General features: G+C 44.1%; 1 pseudogene; it reads left to right on the top strand.

Annotated features, from left to right (window-relative positions):
- The window catches only part of LOC122546740, a 9937-nt pseudogene extending 4387 nt beyond the window's left edge, over positions 1–5550 (top strand).
- The last annotated feature ends 419 nt before the right edge of the window (positions 5551–5969 follow it).

Below are 5969 nucleotides of genomic sequence, written 5' to 3'. Positions count from 1 at the left end.
GGGGGAACACCCTTTCGGAAGGATCTGAATGAGTGTGAAGAGGGGGCCAGGCAGCTGCTGGGAATCAGGAATACTTCACTGACTGGTGACCCAGCAGCTATTGGAGGGAGGAAAGGGCAGGCCCACCAGCTGAATGACCCACACAATCCTTGAGACGTTAACAAGAGAGAATTGTAATATGATCTCTGACTTGTCCACACTCTGGGAAATGGGATTTGAACAATTCAGTCATCTCCTTCACCATGTTGCACATCAACTGATCGCCCTCGTCACCATGTTGGAGAGTCTTTTACCTTAAAATTTGCAAGGCGGGTCACTTGGTGGAAAATCCAATTTATGTTTAAAAGTCTTATCCAGCTCAAATTGATTTAAATTCCTTTCGCGTCATGTCAAAAGAAACGTGATTAAAAGTCATGTTGATTTCAGAATACTGGAAATGTCAGTTCAATTTTGTTAAGAAAAGCAATTAAATAAAATCCATTTTAATAGTTAGATAATCAGACTAACACTTCAGAACCATTTGTAAAATCAGCTCCATTTCAACATTCCAACTGTCCATTCAGGAAGGTCCTTTCTGCTGGGGGTTGAATCTTCCTGGAAAGATGAGACCACTCCCTTTCCAACATGACCATCCTCCCAGTCACCGCCCATTTCAATTCCCCAACTACTCCCTTTCCAACATGACCATCCTTGGCCTCCTTCATTGCCAAAATGAGCCATAGTGCAAATTGGAGGAACAACACCTCATCTTCCACCTGGGCAGACACCAGCCCGGAGGACTCAGCATTGAGTTCTCCAGATCTTCTGCTCTCTGCCGCCTGGATTCATTCCTCCCATTGACCAGCCAGGTCATACCCTCCAACTGTCTTCACCCATCCCCACTTCACCACCCTACCTCCCCCTTTATCTGCAGCTCCCCCCACACCTTGAAATTAGGAACAACGGAGCTTCTCCCAATCGATGTGAAAATTAAACTTCTCCATTGGAACCATTTCCCATTTGCTCGGAGCTTCTCTGATCTCAGGGTTTCTACATCCTGCTGTCAGGAGACCTGGACACAAATCCCATCAGAGTCTCCCAGACTGTGCTGCCTTCAATGTGTAAAAGATTAGGCTGGCTGTATAACAGGCGGCTGGTCAAACATCCCCCATTTCAAACTCTCACCAAGAGATTCACATTCACCCCAGACACAGAGAGAGAGAGAGAGAGAATGGAAAGCTGAATTCTGTACTTACCGGGAGAGACCCGGGAAAAACACAGGGAGATGGAGAAAAGGATCAGCAACATTCTGGGAATCCACTCTCCCTATTCCCATCAGGGATTAGGAATAAAGCAGTGATTGGAAAATATCTGCTGTTTCCAAACTGAAAAATTAACAAAATAAATGATTTTTTATATCACTGTGCCATTTCCCGATCATGCTGCAGAGCCAGTCTCAGTCCCAGTCTCAGTAAAAAACCCAATAAAGAGATGAACAGGTTCTGTCACCAGTTCCCAGGGAGATCAGACACAGACAGGTTTAGTTACTCGCTGTGAAACAGACACAGGGAAAACTGACCTTTCTCCCGTTGGCAGGACACAGGGTGTGGGCTCTCTGTATTTCGGGAGCCCCTCTGCCATGGGGAAGCTTCTCAGGTAAGAGTTGAATGGAGCCCCCTCCCCTCTCCCCTGGAGGGGGTTAGCGGGTGGGTGGGTGGCCTCTCCCAGTAACCTCTACCCGGGGAGGTGTTCAGGAGTCTCCGGGGACCCACACAACCCTGGGGCGAGTCCCTGAGCCCCCATTAAATGCCATTGGGCTCAGGGAGAATGGTCATGAAGTGGTTCACACAGGGTCTGGGGATCCCAGTCTCGGGAATGGGGAAGAAGATATTCAGTGAAAACCAGTGACTACATTCCCACTGTCATCCACAACATTGCCCACCCGGCAGTGACCCACCCTCCTCGAACCCCTCACTGTCCCAGGCCAAGAACATTGAACTGTACAGTACAGGCTCTTCGGCCCTCGATTTTATCCTACTATTAACATCAAACTAACCCACATTTTACTATCATCCATGTGCCTATCCAAGAGGTGCTTAAATATCTGACTCTACTCCCACTGCTGGCAGTGATGCACCCATCACTCTCTGAGTAAAGAACCCACCTCTCACATCTCTCCTAAACCTTCCTCCAATCCCCTTAAAATTATGACCCTCCATGATAGCCATTTCCACCCTGGTAAAAAGTCTCTGGCTATTCGCTCTATGTCTCTCACCATCTTGTACACATCTATCAAATCACCTTTCATCCTTCTTCGTTCCAATGAGTAAAGCCCGAGCTCCCTCAACCTTTCTTCATAAGACATGCCCTCCAGTCCAGACAGCATCCTGGTAAATCTCCTCTGTACCCTCTCCAGAGCGTCCATATCCTTCTCAGACTGAGGCGATCAGAACTGAACACAATATTCCAAGGATGGTCTAAGCAGGGCTTTATGGAGCTGCAGCATAACCTCGTGACTCTTAAACATAATCTCTAATAATGAAAGCGAACACACCATATGCCTTCTTTACAATCCTAACAACTTGGTTGGAAATTTCAAGGGATCTATGGGTGTGGAATACCTCATCAACATTCCTGATGAAGAGCTTATGCTCGAAACATTGACTCTCCTGCTCCTCGGATGCTGCCTGACTGGCTGTGCTTTTCCACTTTTTGACTCTGATCTCCAGCATCGGCAGACCTCACATTCTCCCTCTCAGTAGTAAAGACTGAAGCAAAGTATCAATTCAGGACATCCCCTTCATTCTCCAAGTCCAGCCACAAATTCCCTCCACTTTCCCCGATCAGCTGTACCCTCACTCTGGCCATGCTCTTGTTCCTCACATGAGTGTTACTGCAGTAACAGCCAGGATTGTGGGCATCAGCCTTGTCTCCTGCTTTTGGACTCCCTCCACTGCTCCGAATCAAAATAATGGAATGATGAGGGTCGGAGACGTGAATTGCAAAGGGTGGATGAGGGAACCTTGCTAAGAAGGTTAATGGTGGATCAGCAATGATTCACATCTAAAGTCGTGTACATGAGTTACAACAATTATTCATTCCCATCTTGTCCAGCAGTAATAGAGGAAACTGGCTCAACACAAGGAATTAGGGATAGTGTCAGATACAAAGAGGAGACATGGCAAACTGCCAGAAAATGCAGCCTGAGGGTTAGGAGCATTTAATTTAACAAACGAAAACAAAAACTTTATTCAAGAGGGGAAAAGCAGAGTACAAGGTTAAAATAGTCAGCAGCATGGAAACTGACTATAAAAACTTATATCAATGAGTGAAGAGAATAAAAAAGCCAGGGGAATTATAATGGGGAACAAAGAAATGGCAAAAGAATTTAACACAAACTTTGGTCCTGTCTCAACTAAACAGGGATTATTTCTGCTCTGCTTTGACAGAACCGAAGTTTGTGTTCAAAAGCAGTCAGAAAATGGTGCAGGTCATTCTGCTTTAATGCATGTTTTGTTAATGCAAATTCACTATAAAGCAATTGATGGATTGCAGACACTGATTTGAAAGCACAAACCTTCAAAGCCTATATTGGTTCTCATGTGATTTCAGTCCCATTAGATTAAATGGTGCTGCTATTACGCAATTTTTTTCTGACACGGGATTGCACAGGAATTTAACTATCACGTTGTAGCAGAACTGACTGTACTGGCAAAATAATGTTGCTAAAAGTTGACAAATCACCAGAGCTTGATAATCTACATCCGAGAGTACGAAAGAAAATGGCCCTGGCAGTGTTGGATGTGTTGGTTCATCTTCCAAAATTCTGGACTCTGTGGATTGGAGGGTGTCAAATATAACATCATGGTTTAAAAAGGGAGGAAGAGACAAATAGAATGTCAGCATTTATTGCTGAAGAAATAGTGTAGAAAGGTAGGGATGTATTGCTGGAATTATGCAAGGCATTAGTGAGACTGTACCTGGACTCAAAGACAGTGAGTGGTGAGTGTTGAGTTCTCTGTTTGCATTCAGTTGGTTTAAATAAAGTGTGTCTTGTGTAATAATGGCACTTTCAGTGGCTGGGAATTTCCTGGGTGTGGATGGAGTCACTTGGGGTGGTTTGTAGAAGGCGAATAAGGCCCAGCGTTCAGAATTGGCAGACAAGCTGAAGTTGAGATTCCCTGTGCCTGTGAGGAAAAGAGAGAGGGAATTGCAGTGGAACAAAGAACAAACGAATTCAAACAGCTTGACTATGAAAAGGAAATGAAAGCATTTGCATAACAATTAAAAGCCGGTGAAATGCATAACGAGGGAGATTTTGAACTTCAGAGTTTTGAAAAAAGGCAAGTTGATTCCAAGTGATGGTGGCAAAGGTAAAAGGGGAGAGTAGTGGTGAGGACAATGGTGAACAGCAACTATCAAAGCCAAAGGCCTGGTAGGAATCTGTTTAAATATGTCCAAGTGTTACCAAAGTTAGACAAGAAAGCCATAAAAGACTTCTTTGTTTCATTTAAGAAAGTGGCAAAACAAATGAAATGGCTTGTGACCATGTGGGTATTGTTGATTCAAACAAAGTTGGTAGGTAGGGCAAGTGAAGTGTTTGCATCACAAACAGGGGAGGTATCTGGGGAGTATGACAAGATGGGTGGTTAGCACTGCTGCCTCACAGCGCCAGGGACCCGGGTTCGATTCCAACCACGGGCAACTGTCTGTGTGGAGTTTGCATATTCTCCCCATGTCTGTGTGGGTTTCCTCTGGGTGCTCCGGTTTCCTCCCACAGTCCAAAGATGTGCAGGTTCGGTGAATTGGTCATGCTGAATTGCCCATAGCGTTCAGGGATGTATCGGCTAGGTACATAGAGGGAACGTAGAGGAATACGGTAGGGGAATGGGTCTGGGTGGGTTACTCTTCAGTGGGTTGGTGTGGACTTGTTGGGCCCAATGGCCTGTCCCCACACTGTCGGGACTCTATAAATCTATGATTCTAAAAACAGCCATCTTAAATGTGTATGAACTGCGCTGTTATGTTTTATGTTCTCAGTGCATATGAACTTGTACTAGACGCCGACAGAAAACAATTTCAAAATCTAAGGAAAGAACCTGGTCAAAAATACAGCGAGTTTGAAAAGATCAAACAAAGTAACTTTGCTTCGTGGATGAGGGCATGAAAATAAATCAGACACATATCACAGTCTTGGAGGGACTACTGCGCTGGAGTTCAACAATTCCCTTTGTGAAGTAATGAGGATTCATGTGGAGGAGCAGAGAGTTAAAAATGCCAAGAGTTTCCATGTGTTATAAAGTGGAGGTTGACCCCACCCTCCAAGGACTAAACCGGAATCCCCAAAGAGGAGCCCATGGCCTCATAATCTGTAAAAGGGGGTGTGCAGAGTGGTGGAACTCAGCAACTTCAAGTGGAGAAATAAAATAAATCCCTAACACTCACTTTAAAATCAACAAGCAACCATTTATTTATCTAACTCTAACAGTGAACAAATTAACTTAACTATGTACAAACAGAATAAATTCCTACTAACTGCTAACTATTCCCAAATACAGCAAGATTCTAATGGTATGTTGGTCCAATAAATGCCACTCCCACGTACATAAAAAAAGAATTTAGTCTCTTGAAATTACTGCCAGGTTATGTGTCTTCTGGAATATTGTGTGCTTTCTCTGTCAATTCTTCAGTCAGGAATATTAACTATTTGTGCCATTAGTATCATTTTTATTTTGGTGATACTTTCTCTAAGACATAGATGAGGGTGTGAGAGCCAATGATTTTCTCTTGAGAACTGAGGGCTGTTGGCTCTGCTGGAGGGTAGTTAGCTCTGAGGTCTTTATCCAACTGGCCCCTAGCTTTATCCCCTTGATGACACATCAATACTTCACACAATAGGATTGGTCCCATGTTGTCAAAATCATCAGACTTAAATTTAATAGATTTTTGGTATCTAAGTACCTGGTTCAAATTAATTAGCTAAATTCAAA

Source organism: Chiloscyllium plagiosum, unplaced genomic scaffold (genome assembly GCF_004010195.1).
Source record: "Chiloscyllium plagiosum isolate BGI_BamShark_2017 unplaced genomic scaffold, ASM401019v2 scaf_6762, whole genome shotgun sequence".
Classification (NCBI taxonomy): domain Eukaryota; kingdom Metazoa; phylum Chordata; class Chondrichthyes; order Orectolobiformes; family Hemiscylliidae; genus Chiloscyllium; species Chiloscyllium plagiosum.
The sequence above is the reverse complement of the archived record's forward strand: the minus strand, read 5'-3'. Positions and strand labels throughout refer to the sequence as shown.